Source organism: Helianthus annuus, chromosome 17 (genome assembly GCF_002127325.2).
Source record: "Helianthus annuus cultivar XRQ/B chromosome 17, HanXRQr2.0-SUNRISE, whole genome shotgun sequence".
NCBI lineage: Eukaryota > Viridiplantae > Streptophyta > Magnoliopsida > Asterales > Asteraceae > Helianthus > Helianthus annuus.
Window position 1 is genome coordinate 43682752 of NC_035449.2, and position 15217 is coordinate 43697968.

Sequence of the window (15217 nt, forward strand, 5' to 3'; positions counted from 1 at the left end):
TAAGAGATTGGTTCTGGTCAAAGTAAAGTGGGACTCCAAAAGAGGACCCGAGTACACGTGGGAGCTTGAATCCGAAATGAAAAAGAAATATCCACACTTATTCCAGTAGATCTCGAGGACGAGCTCTAAAACAAGGTGGGGAGGATATAACAACCCTCGGTAAAACAAGACATCCTCATAATATTTCCGACACCCTAATATATTTTAAATATCTCAATGTGTCTTTATATGCACCCCGTATGTGAAAACCGAGCCCCAAAATAGATTATACTATGTAAAGTAAATAAAAACCTTAAAAGATAAGCTGAGGCGGGCCGCGTAGGGCCTCACCTCAAGTCCATGCGGGCCGCGCGAGTAGGAGAACCAGATATTATCAAACCATAAGCCCAAGCGGGCCGCGTACCTATTCAGTTTAGTTGATGCGGGCCGCGAGCGACCCAATTTGTGGCGTGACCCGGTGCGGCCACGTGTCATCATCGTGGCGAGTCTAGTATATGAGCCGGACAAGCTAGTCCGTTGACTAGCATTGACGCGGGCCGCGTAGACCCGGCCCAAACTTCACGCGTGGGGACTCGAATTCAGCACTATAAATAGAAGGCAACGGCCTTCAGTCTGCTTTCGTTCATTTTCTTTCTGTCTCTCTACACTTTTAAATGGTGGGCATTATACCCGAGTTCCATACCCCCTAAAATAGCGAGGTTCTGCTACGATGTAAGTATTATAACCCCTGGAGACGTATTAGATACGCTGCCCGATTGATCTAGGGTTCCGTAACGGCTGTCGTGGTTCTGCCCGACGTAGTCGTTGGAATGCCGTCTCGGGGAGGGTATTACTAATGTTAAAATGGGTTATTATACTAACACACGTGCATTTGTGTAAATTATAGATATTCACCAGGAAACACTAAAGACAGCAATGTGAGTTGATTCACTTTTTGTAAACCTTTTTGTTTACTGTTCTTACAAAACCTCACTTAATTAAATATATACAAAGCAGTTATTGAGTATTTGTAAAGGATACAATTATAGTGGGTATGTTGGGGTTTTGTATACAAAATTGGTTACTGGCGTGGTAACATCCCATAAGTTGAGTATGACCGTACCACTGATGTTAATTGTGATGTCTTGGATACAAATGTAATTGCGGATGTGCCCTCAATACTGCAAATTGGTTTTTACTTAAACTTGATTAAACTGGGATTCACTCACCAGTATTTCCCACTGACAAAATGTTTTTAAAACGCGTTTCAGGTAACAAAATGTGAAAGCCAAATAGAAGCCAGCTGGACAGCACTGAAGGCTTGGAAAAGTGGCAATAAAGTTACCTAAGAATAAAATGGATGTTTTTATTAAATAAATAGGATTTATTCCTATGAAACGTGTGTATCGAAAACTTGGGTTTTTACCCATATGTTTAATGTTATAAACATGGTGGTTTACTCTGATTAAAATATTTCCTAACTACGGTCCTGATGAAAATTTCCGCTGCCAAATTGGATAAATAAATGTGATACCACCGAAACTGGCTCACGGCCGCCCGTTCCCGGGAGATAGGGATCGGGGGCTGTGACACAGATAGCCTAGATGAGTTGACAAACAAATGAATTTTAACTTCTACAGCAAGAATTTTAAGATAATTATCAGCTAGGGTTTACCCCCCTTGAGTTTTAGGGGCCCTGATCCTGATTCCGATTGTTATGAAAATTTTAGGGTTTATGCAGAATTGCTTGGGTTTCTCAATTAGGGTTTCTTTAATAGATGATTAATCTACTAAGTATTAATTTTAGTGTGAGTTGTTACACTTTGGTGCTTGACTCTTGAGGCTCGTGAAACTTGAGACTTGGTTGAACGAGGGACTGGAGTCATGTCACTGGTGGAAGCTATAGAAACTATGGAAACTTTTGTGTTAATGATGTAATCTAATTATGTAATTCTATTACCCAATGATACGCAACGCAACGCTTAATCTAAACTCGTAAATCGAATCAAAGACGGGAACGCGGAAAGGAGGGATTGACCGAATGGCAATCCGATCGGATGACCAACCGATCGGATGGCCATTCGACAGAGCTGCCATTCAACCGAGCTGCCATCCGATCCGTGCACACCGCCTCACTCTCTCCCCCCGACACTATAAATAGGCCTGTCACATCATTCTCACTGATGTGACAGCCTCACTCGATCCAGACGCACGCACTCCTACTTTTCTTCATTTCTCGGCAATTTCGGTACGTTTTACGCTGGATTCTTGTACATATTTGATCTATACGTTATTCTCTACATGATTCTCCTTTGAAATCTCACTCTTCACCGTGAAATATCTAAGATTTGAGCTCTTGAAGGTGATGTCATCATAGCGGTTTGAACCAAACTATTATGTGATGTCATTCTAGTCGAGATCTAGCTCAGATCTAAGGAATTTCATGTGTTTTACTCTGAATCTTAACTAAATCTAGACTTTTCGGCTAAAACTTATGTTTTTCTTCATCTTTTCTTAAACTTTCACTTAAAACGGTGGAATCAAGACCTGAACAGACTGGAGACTTGATGATTAGTCTTGAGTCAACTTGGAATGGATTGCTGCCGGAGAAGATGACCGGAGTATGGATTTCGACATAAGCACCATCATGGATAGACGACAGATCGGACTGGGGTGATTTCCATCCGATCAGATCGGCTCTACACTGATGTGCTTACCGTTGTCTCAATACGTACCATGTCGTCGCCATTTAAGCAGAAACTTAGAAACTTTACAAGTTTGTGAACGGGACAAGGACAACTCAATTGAATGGCAATCCGATTGGATAGGCATCCGATCGAACTGCCATCCGATCGGGTGACATTTGCCTTGTAACCTTAAACTTTTTGGAAACTCTGAATCTTTGATCGTTGAATGGCAATCCGATCGGATAGCCATCTGATCGAACTGCCATCCGATCAAAGTAACAATGGATTTTTGGAACCTTTCAACACTTAGAAACTTTTCAGAAACTTGAAACTTTAGAAACCTCATCGAGCGGCAATCTGATCGAACTGTCGTTCGATCGGATAGCCATCCGATCGAGGCGACCTAACTTGAACACTTGGTAATCAATTTGGAATCTCAACACTTGGATCGAATGACCATTCGATCGAATGGCCATCCGTACGGATGACCATCCAATCGGATGGCAATCCATCCCCCACACAATAGTCATCCCAATCGAATGGATATCCGATCGGATAGCCATCCGATCGAACAGCCATCCGATCAAGATGACTAATCCAACACTTGGTTTGAATCTCGTTGTTTTGTCCGGCACTTATCTGTAGTAATCTAATCAGGCTAAACCTAAAGAGCTCCCTTTGATCCAATAACAGTTAATCTGTTAAGCAATCACTGTGAGTATACTCGATCCCTTTTTGTTTTAAACGTTGGGATGCAACATGTATTCTATTAAACTATGATACTTGGGACTTTTGGAAGCTAAACTCTATCCTATGTGTATGTGAAACTTGTGATTCTTGATTCTAGACTCTTTGTGCTATGTGGGCGTTTAATCCAGAGTGTGTAGTTCCGCCTTAACAATAGTAGCGCCATAGGAGATGCACCTCCCCATTATTCTCGGGGGTATTGTTAGGACGATTCTAGTTTTCCTTGAGACTTGGGAAAACACTAAAGCATCGGGATACTTGGGCTATCACTTGTTGGACTGCGAACAATAGCATGGCTGAAACTATTTTTGTATCATATACACGATGGATATGAGTTGTTTTAATCTATTATGCTATTACTCAAACTTGTATACTCGCCAGTGCATTTTGTACTGACTTTATTTTAATACATGTTACAGGCTGACAGGATGCTAGGAATCGTGAAACAAGCTAGGATGGAACTTAGATACTCCACGTAGCTAAAACTAGAAACTTTGAAACAATGATTATGTTTGTTTTAGTTTGATACTATGTTTTGGTGGTTGATGTTGTTTTAGACAATTGCATGAAATGAATCTAATTTATATTGAAGCTATTTAGTGTTATGGATTCTCATGAGCAATCTGAACGCTTAGTGCACGCACCCTGATGTTTCCGCCATCGGTTGGGGTGTGACAATGCCAACAGATAATCTAGTGATTGATGGAGACATAGATGTAGATATGGTAGTCAGATTGATCTGGTTCCCGTTTTGGATGTATGCTACTGAGGTAGTTCCGAATTTTTAAGGGTAAAGAATTCGTAGTATGGAGAGAGAAGAGGTCGAATATGTGTGATGTTATGATTTTTGTCTAACCTAAACCCTCTCTGATCATCTCCTTATATACACCCAAGGGAAAACCTGATTATTTAATATTTTGATCTATATTATATAAATGATAATGATGGCTACTAGATTAAATACACATAAATATTTTGATATATTTTATATAAATGATAATGATGGCTACTAGATTAAATACATATTTAATCTTATAGAGATAGATATACCCACCCCAATTGCAGGTCTTTCTGATCTTCTGTAACCCACGTATAAACCACATAAATCATATTGTGCAACACATTTAAGGTTTTGATTCATTTGAGATAAAACGCAACCTTATTTGACATATTCATAGGTAAAGGGGTGGAAATTGCCGCCTCTACATTTAGCTAACAAGTGAAAATCGTGAAGTGTTAAATGTTTTGGATATTTTGAAAAAAAAAAGAATATGGAATATACAAGAATTTCTTACTTTTGTGGCGATCTCAAGATGTCGCTATAGCTCGTCATCATGTTCCTTCAAGAGAAGTGACAACTTTGTGATTGTTGAACATATACCAACAACACCATTATCGGCTTATTGAACAAAATTATCTCTGAAATCCACTTATAATTCGATAAAACAAAAGAATGTGCGTGCTTGAGCATTAACCTACATTATTAAGACATGACATTGTAATCACTGAAAACTATATGAGACAAAGAATACAGCAATGATCATACAATTTGTCTAAAATGAAAGTAAAACTACATCAATGAGCAAACAAATTGACCTACATGATCCATACATGGTCTTAGGTAACCTCCCAACTTATTACTTCTCGTTATTTAGTGCACCAATACATGTCATTAAATATTTGGAGAAAGTGAGGCGTAAATTTCTTTGGGGAGGTTGCTTTGATAAGAATAAGGTTAGTTGGGTACCTTGGTTTAAAGTTGTTGCACCAAAAGAACATGGGGGGTTGGGTATCAGCAGCCTAGCTTCAATGAATAAGGCTACAATGGTGAAGTGGATTGTGAAATTTAAAAATGAAACAACACATCTCTTGACGAAAATTATTATGGCCATACATGGTAGGAGACGAAGCTATCCCTCTATTCCGTTGATGAGTTCGATAGGAGGTGTGTGGAAAAACATTGTCTAGGAAAGGGGTCGAATCTCACTTTATCAGATGTACAAAACAGGTTGGAGGTCCAACTGGGTTGCGGGAATAAAAGTTTCTTCTGGTTAGACAAGTGGGTAGGTGACTTCTCACTACGTGAACGATTTCCCAGCCTTTTTAGATTGGAAACTGATAAATATTGCATGGTTTAACAACACTGTAGTATAAATGATGGGCAAATCTCATGGATATGGGGCAGTGGGTCTTCTTTGACTCAATCGGAAACAACAAAGGCGTGGGAAGATTGTGTAAAGTTGCTGGAAAATGTAAAGTTAAATATGAAATCAGACACGTGGTTATGGAAAATGATGAAACCCGGGAAGATTTAAAGGTGAGTAACTTGCAAACAGAGTTGGATGGCATTCAGATTACTCCGGAAACACAGGTACTCAAGTGGCTTAGCTGGATACCGAAAAAAATAATCTGTTTTCTATGGAGGGCGGTGCTGAATCGGATACCGGCAAGAGATGCATTGGCGACAAGAAACATAACTATCCCATTGGTTTTGTGTGCTTTATGTGGTTCAGTCAATGAATCAGTTGATCATTTATTGATTTCCTGTCAATACGCTCAACTGGTGTGGACAACGATTTCCTTATGGGTCAAAATACCTCTTCTAAGATATTTGCTCAGCTTGGTGGGATTAATGGAACATATCGAAACCTACAGTTCATACAAGAGAAGAAGAAGGCGATTTATCTTATTACTGCAGCAACATGTTGGATCCTATGACGGATTCGAAACAACTTAATCTTTAACCATAAGACAACACATGTATCAAAGACAGTTAGAGACGTCAAGGCAATCTCTTTCTTATGGCTGAAGGCAACATCGGATCTCGAATGGAAAGAGTGGGGCGACTTTAGTTGTTTTTTGTAAGGTTTTGAAAATTTCACTGTTTCTTTTACTTTCATGTATCTGTACTACTGCCTTTAGTATCTTGCTAAGGCATTCCTTTCTGGCTTTTTAATATATCTCCTTCTTAAAAAAAAAAAACTAGATAGTAACATCTTAGGATTCTTTTTAAGTTTTTCAAGTTATTCTCTTCCCAATCCCTAACAAAGATTGAGTCGTCCACAATCTTAACAAAACATATAATATCCTGGTGGGTTATACTCTGATTCTGCATCTACCATGATGCAAGCGTCTCAGGTTCAAAACTCTCCTAGTTTTCTGTGGTTGGTCTTTTCGCATTTTCAAGAAAGCTTAATTAAGCTGAATTAAGCCCATTGTCTTTTTATTGAATTTAAAATCTAGTTAGCAACCCCTTTTTCTAAAGTAATAATATGTTTATATTTGCTAGTTTCCTAATTGAGTAAAATGTCCGGATGGTCCCTGTGGTTTTTTAAAGTAACACCTATAGTCCCTAACTTTTGGAAATTATACCGGTGGTCCCTGTGGTTCGACAGTTTGTTACTCGGGTAGTCCCTAGAGTGGATGGAGTTTAGTTTTTTCTTTTAAGTCCATCTGAAATTACTTATTTACCCCTTGCTTTATTAAAATATAAGAAAAAATTCACACACAAACACACACACACCCACTGTCTCTAAAACACACACACTCTGACTCTCTCTACGCTCTCTCTCTTTCTTAGGAAAACCACCACCACCTACCGCCACCAGCACCACTACCTGCTACCACCACCCACCCCCACACCACAACCACCATCACAACCTTCGATTCCGACGAATCTGATGTTAACCAAAATGAATGATTCCGGCGAATCTGATGTTGGTCTCGTTTCAAGGTACACCGGAGTTCAGTTCAACGGTAAGGGTTTAGGTTTGAAAGAGATTTGAATGGAATGTGTGGACTTAACATCAGCATTCTGCACCTAATTATGTACCCCGAACCCAGGCACCAGCTTAAGCTTTGGTGGACGCCCGGACTTCCTTTTTGAACACGAACCCGAATTCTCCGAATTAAAGCCAGCAGAAGTAAAACTTGTTGTCGCAACCCTCGACCCCAACCCCGGGAGCGGGCGGCCGCGAGGACAGTATTGGTGGTATCGGTGTCTATGTTGTCAAAGACGCAACGCGCAGGCGAGGCACATCGGCCTCACCCGGAGCCTATGTAACAACTCTCACTAAAATCAATACCTATTATGTTAAATATCCCATAAGGAAACCCTAATTGAGAAACCCAAGTAATTCTGCATAAACCCTAAAATTTCCAGAACAATCAGAATCAGGATCAGGGCCCCTAAAACTCAGGGGGGGTAAACCCTAGCTAACGATTATCTTAATAACTTGTTGTCAAATTCGAATTTTGTAAAACTGTCAACTCAGCAAGGCTATACACGCAAAGGGCTACCCTATGGAGTAGGGTGACCCCTCGTGCCACGCGACGCCCATAAAGGTACCCCTCGCGTGACGCGAGGGGGGTCAAAATTCGTGTATAAATAGAGGGCATTGGCAATCGAAATTTGGCACTTGAACGACGTTAAAACTCAAATTAGACGCTGAGTTATAGCAGAAACAGTCCACAACACACACAAATCCCGAAACCCTGCCGCAAAACAGGGTAATAACTCGATCGCTATTACGATACAACGTCCGATCGATTGAAACTATCCAACAGATGTTTAAGTGCTGCCCACATTAGGGTTATACTTTGTCATTCGTCGTGATTTCAACTTGAATGTTTGAGTGCTGTCCAAATTCGGGCTATACTCTGTCATTCGTTGTGAATCCGCTGGATATTTAAGTATCGCACTTTGTCATTAGTTGTGAGGGTTTTAATCACGTGAATTGTCGTAACTGCTGTATTAGTTGCTAACCCAGTTTGTGTGCATTATTGATTAAATTAGGTTAAACAAGGCTAATCAGTAGGCTTATACACTGCTCGTTAAATCTGCAATGTGAGTCATTCTCTTTTTATCAACTGCTTTACAAAACTCCAAGTTATTTTCAAAGTTATAATTACAGGGATTAAGTCTATGTAATCACCAAATTACAGCCGGTATGTGGGGTTTTGTATACATTACTTATTTCCCGTCACCATTGGACAACGTGTTAGCCAAGGGGTGATCTGACCACAGTCACAGACACCATTTGGACAACGAGATAGCCAATGGGTAGTCGAGTGACAAATACTGTGGGTAGTTGGTTGATATCAGAAACATTGTAATCACCCTTAATACTGTGAATTATAGCAACTGTGTCGTTTTCAGTAAAATGAATGATTCACTCAGTATTTCCCCGCTGACAAAACCTTTTTAAAACATGTTTCAAGTGATCTGTTGTGATCCAAGAAAAGGCCGTGAAGCACTACAAGCTTAGAGAAGTGGCTCAGTATAAATGAATAAAAGAAACATGTTTTGTAAAAATAAAGATTTCCCAGTGAAATCACCTTATTGTAAATTATAAGGTTTTATCCCTAAATTATGTAAACGGGTATTTTTAATATCAAAAGATCCTGTATTAAATACTTCCGCTGTCGCCTAAATTAAATACCACGGGATTTCCTGCCTCGCGGCTCTAGACTAGGTCAAACCGGGGCCGAGGGCCGTGTCAGGAAAAGGTGGTATCAGAGCCACTGTTTTAAGCTTATTACTGATTTTAGCCTATTAAAGTAATTGAGAAATACTTAGGAATTTCCAATTGCCATTATGTGAATATGTGTTTTATTAACTGACTAATTGTTAAGTTACAGTATGGGTAAACAAAAACTTTATGCCATCTACCACAAATTAGATACTGCACCCAAAGAAAAAGGAACCTCTTCCTCCAAATACCCAGCATATATGGAAGAAGGAATTTTTGTCTGTAAAGCACAATATGAGAATCCTCTTACCCCAGAGAAAAGAAATTCGATTATTAGGAAAAGTCAGAAACCCCAATTCAAGAAAGTGAGTTTTAATCCAGAAGTCCAGAAAATAGGCAATAATCCACCTTGGGAAGACAAATTAGATGAAAAATGGGCAGATATTTATATGTTAGCTACTGTAGCAGAGTATGCAAACCTCTAAACTACCAATAAGCCTGATCCAGTATTAGCATCTATATCCAGAAAACACTACTTCGTAAATAAATAAATAAATCCTAGTGTGTTTTAAAATTTCCCGTTATCCTTTGTAAAATTAGTCTTTTGATATGCAATAAACGGAATATTTATTTCCCTATAAGATTTTAACTTAGCATTTTTGTGCATTTTGCATATATGCTAAACAGCATGAGTGAGCTATCTGAAGCATTTCAGAATTTCAATCTCTATCCAGTACCAATCGAAGTCTCCAACGACTTTACTGGTTACATTGCTGACTTGGAGGAACCTATGGAATTTAAAGCTCCACCTCCGGAGAAAGCAAAACCAAAAAGAAAAAGATATGTAGGATGGAGGAAAGTGCGCAGAAGGAAACCAGCAACTAGGAGACTCCCTAAGATAGAAAATCCCATGAACAAAGGAAAAGGGATCGAGACTGGAGAGAGTTCTAAGCCAGCAGAAATAGAAATCAGGGAAAATTCTAGGCCAAAAGGAATAGAAATTGGAGAAAGCTCTAAACAAACTGAAGAAATAACCTTTCAAGAAGAAATAGACCGTCTACTAGCAAACTGTGATGTCATTAACCCTATCAACAACAACCTTTACCCATATCCGGCCGAAATCCAACTTCCAGTAAATCTGGAACCAACTATTCCAGACCCTCTAATCCACACTTGACCTTTAGGCGAAATGGAAGAATGGTGGATGAACGACTGGCAATTTCAAAACATAATCAATAGTCCTTATACCTTTCTCCCACAATTTGATCCAGAACCTATCCCCAACCCACCAATGAGCAACGAAAACTTAGCCGAACTTCGTCAGTTTGGTGAAGAACTGATAGGTACAGGAAATAGGATCCGGGAAATAGGGGAACAAATTTCCTGGAAATACGACGAAAGGGAGCGTCGCTACTAACATGCCAGTTGAGAAAGAAATAATGGGTGACGAAGCTGTGGTTGTATAATAACAAGTAGTAACAAACATATAACACTGTAAAATAGGGAATAAAACATTGTAAGATAAACAGTGTGTATGGATGCCTATATAATCTATAAAACAAAATAGAAGTCGAGAAATCGACAATTTTGGCTATATATATGTGTTGTAAGATTTTATGTGCTTATGTGTAATTGTTTTGTTATATCTAATTATCAATTATTGGATACCAATAATTCCCACCAATACTAGTTATCAGATGGAAAACGCTAATGAACCAGTTAATGAAGTAAACCAATCTGAGCAAAATCAAGAAAATCAATATATGACTAGGCAAGATATCGAAAATATCGTTGCTCAAGGGATAGCCAATGCTATTCCGGCAATCATGGCCGCTGCTCAGAAACCTGCTGAACCTCAACAAATCATTCCTAGTAAACGTACTCCAGAAGATAACGATAGTAATAGCATAAATGGAGGTGGCAATCATGACGAGAATAATCCACGGCAGGCCCCACTTCCTAAAAAAATGAAAGCTGCAACGCCTGGTTGCACTTACAAAGAATTCCTTGCCTGTAAACCAGCGGAATTTGCAGGCAACGAGGGAGCAACTGCAGCACTGCGTTGGTTAGAGAAAACCGAAGAAGTAATTGGAATAAGCAAATGTGACATAGACGATCAGGTCATGTATGCATCCAATTTGTTCAAAGAAGGGGCGCTAGAATGGTGGAACACGGTACTACAAGCAAAAGGAAGAAGGATGGCCTATGCTATGAACTGGGAAGAATTTAAGAGTCTTGTAGAAAGAAAATTTTCTCCTGAATATGAAAAAGATCAAATGACAAATAAGTTCCTAAATCATCGTATGACGGGTGTAGATTGTCGCAGTTATACTTCGACATTCTTTGAATACGCTAGAGTGGTACCAACACTGGCTTCGCCAGAACCGGTACTCATTTCCCGCTATATTTGGGGGTTAATTAGTGAAATCCGTAACATCGTTAAGGCTGCGAGACCTCGTACTATTGACGATACTGTGGAATTAGCTAACACTCTAACCGATGAACTAGTACGCACAAGAGATGAAAACATGAAGAAGGAATTGGCTCAGAAAATTACCCAAGGATTTCGTATGGGTAATAACAACAAGTTCAAGAAAAGGGGTATCGGGCAATCTTCCACTTAGCCTTTCTGCAGGAATTGCAGAAAGAAACATTTTGGAAAATGCAATGAAATTTGTAATTTTTGCAAAGCTATAGGGCATCGTGAGGAAGATTGTAGGAGAAAGACCAAGATCTGCTATAACTGCGGAGAAGCTGGGCACTTCAAACCCGAATGTCCCAAATTAGTAAAACCAGCAGACACCAAAGTGAAGACGACCGACGGAGCTACTAAGAAGAATGCCAGAGCATTCCAGCTGACCACCCAGGAAGCAGAACTCATTCCAGATGTGATAGCTGATACGTTCTTAGTTCATGACGTGTTTGCAAAAGTCTTATTTGACTCTGGTGCAAACCAAAGTTTTATGAATACTTCATTCTGCCAAGCTCTTAATTTACCCTTAACCACCCTTCGGCAGATTTTTACAGTCGAAATGGCAGATGGAAATTCTGTTAACATAAATAAGGTTTTGCAAGAAGGAAAGATAGAATTATTAGGCCATAAGTTTTCTGCCAACCTGTTACCTATGAAATTAGCCGGATTTGATGTGGTGTTAGGAATGGATTGGTTGGTAGCCAACCATGCTCGAATCCTGTGCGATAAGAATTCCGTAGAAATTCGTACCCCCACAGGAGAGGTAATTTTAATTACAGGAGATAAACCTCGAAAGCCACTAAAATTCATTTCAGTAATGAAGTTGGCTAGTTATTCAAGAAAACAAGAAGTAGTGTATATGATTTTCGTAATCATTAACTAAAAGTAAGGAACTTCAGGACATCCCCGTAGTCTCAGAATACCCAGATGTCTTTCCAGAAGAATTACCGGGGTTACCACCCGATAGAGAAGTAGAGTTTAGAATTCATCTAATTCCTGGAACTACACCAATAGCCAAGGCACCTTATCGATTAGCACCCACCGAAATGCTAGAATTGAAAAAGCAATTAGATGAATTACTAAGCAAAGGATTTATACAACCTAGTTCATCCCCTTGGGGAGCACCAGTGTTGTTTGTAAAAAAGAAAGATGGGTCGATGAGGATGTGTATCGATTATAGGGAACTAAATAAGGTTACAATTAAGAATCGATACCCATTACCTAGGATTGACGATCTTTTTGATCAACTCCAAGGCGCTAGGTATTTTTCTAAGATAGACTTACGATCCGGATATCGTCAATTGAAAGAACATGAGGAAGACATACCTAAAACTGCTTTCAGAACTAGGTATGGACATTACGAGTTTACAGTCATGCCCTTCGGACTAACAAATGCTCCAGCAGCATTCATGGACATGATGAACAGAATCTGTAAACCGTACTTGGATAAATTTGTAATTGTTTTTATCGACGATATACTTATTTATTCAAAGAATCAGAAAGAACATTGTGAACATCTGCATGTACTCTTAACTTTGTTAAGAAAAGAAAAGCTTTACGCCAAATTCTCAAAGTGTGAATTCTGGTTGCAAGAAGTGCAATTTTTAGGTCACATGGTAAATCACGAAGGAATTCACGTAGATCCTACTAAAATAGAAGCAATCACCAAATGGAAGGTCCCGCAAACGGCTATGGAAATTAGAAGTTTCCTAGGCTTAGCTGGATACTATAGACGATTTATTAAGGATTTTTCTAAGATAGCTGTACCCTTGACTAAGCTGACTTGTAAAGCAGTTAAGTTTGAATGGGGACCTAGGCAAGAAGAAGCTTTTAAAATTTTAAAACAAAGGTTGACAAATGCTCCAATTTTGGCCTTGCCCGAAGGAACAGAAGATTTTGAAGTATATTGTGATGATTCAAAATTAGGATTTGGATGTGTGTTGATGCAACGCAAGAAAGTAATTGCGTATGCCTCCAGGCAATTGAAGAAACACGAGGAGAATTATACGACTCATGACTTAGAATTAGGAGCTATAATTTTTGCCCTTAAGATTTGGAGACATTATTTGTATGGAAGTAAGTTTACTGTTTATACAGATCATAAAAGTTTAAGGTATATATTTGGGCAAAAAGAGTTAAACATGAGGCAAAGAAGATGGATGGAAATCCTAAGTGACTACGACTGTGATATTCAATATCACGAAGGAAAAGCAAATGTAGTTGCAGATGCTTTAAGTCGTAAGTATCATGAAAAGCAAATGCGAGTCTGTGCTCTCAAATTAAATCTACAAATTGATTTAATGGAGCAATTGAAGAAAGTTCAAGAAATAGCAATCAAAGACGATGATGAAGGAATGAAAGGATATAAAAAGGAACTAGAACAAGGAAACGATGGAATTTGGAGATTCCACAAGAAAAGAATTTGGGTACCTAAGCAGGGGGAATTAAGAAATAAGATTTTAGAAGAAGCTCATAAATATAGGTATACCATCCACCCAGGAAATAATAAGATGTACCAAGATTTAAGAAACAATTTTTGGTGGATAGGAATGAAAAAGGACATAGCTGAATACGTATCTAAGTGTCTTACTTGTTCACAAGTAAAAGCAGAACATCAGAAACCTTCAGGACTACTACAACAGTTAGAAATGCCTGTATGGAAATGTGAACTCATAACAATGGATTTTGTTACTAAGTTACCCAAAACCAGAAAAGGTAATGATGCAATTTGGGTAATTGTGGATCGATTAACCAAATCAGCTCATTTTCTACCTATGAAGGAAACCTTTAGCATGGAAAGGTTAGCCAAGTTGTACGTAGACGAAGTAGTATCCTTACATGGAGTTCCACTCTCCATTATATCGGATAGGGATAGTCGTTTCACTTCCCATTTCTGGACTAGCTTCCAGGAAGCAATGGGAACCCGACTAAATTTAAGTACTGCATATCATCCTCAAACAGACGGACAAAGTGAAAGGACAATACAAACCTTAGAAGACATGCTCCGAGCATGTGTAATTGATTTCGGTGGTAATTGGGATAACCACTTACCCTTAATTGAATTCTCCTATAACAATAGTTATCACTCAAGTATCGAAGCTGCTCCATTTGAAGCACTATATGGACGTAAGTGCAGAACTCCAGTTTGTTGGGCAGAAATAGGAGAAAGTCAATTATCAGGACCTGAAATTGTGCAAGAAACCACTGACAAGATAACTCAAATCAAAGAAAGATTGAAGACTGCTAGAGATCGCCAGAAAAGCTATGCAGACAATCGCCGCAAGCCATTAGAATTTCAAATCGGAGACAAAGTACTTTTGAAAGTCTCTCCTTGGAAAGGAGTAGTACGATTTGGTAAGAAAGGAAAGCTGAGTCCAAGATACATAGGACCATTTCCAGTGATGCAACGAATAGGACCAGTTGCTTATTGATTACAACTACCAGAAGAACTAGCTGGAGTACATGATGTGTTTCATGTATCCAATCTCAAGAAATGTCTATCAGACGAATCCCTGGTAGTACCTCTTCAATATATAGAGATAAATGAAAAATTGAAATTTGTGGAGAAACCATTGCAAATAGAAGACAAGAAAGTCAAGTTTCTTAAACACAAACGACTAGTATTAGTCAAAGTCAAGTGGGAGTCAAAAAGAGGACCAGAATACACTTGGGAGCTGGAATTAGAAATGAAGCGGAAATATCCTCATTTATTCCTGTAAATCTCGAGGACGAGATTTTTCTTAAGGTGGGGAGGATGTAACAGCTCTCACTAAAATCAATACCTATTATGTTAAATATCCCATAAGGAAACCCTAATTGAGAAACCCAAGTAATTCTACATAAACCCTAAAATTTTTAGA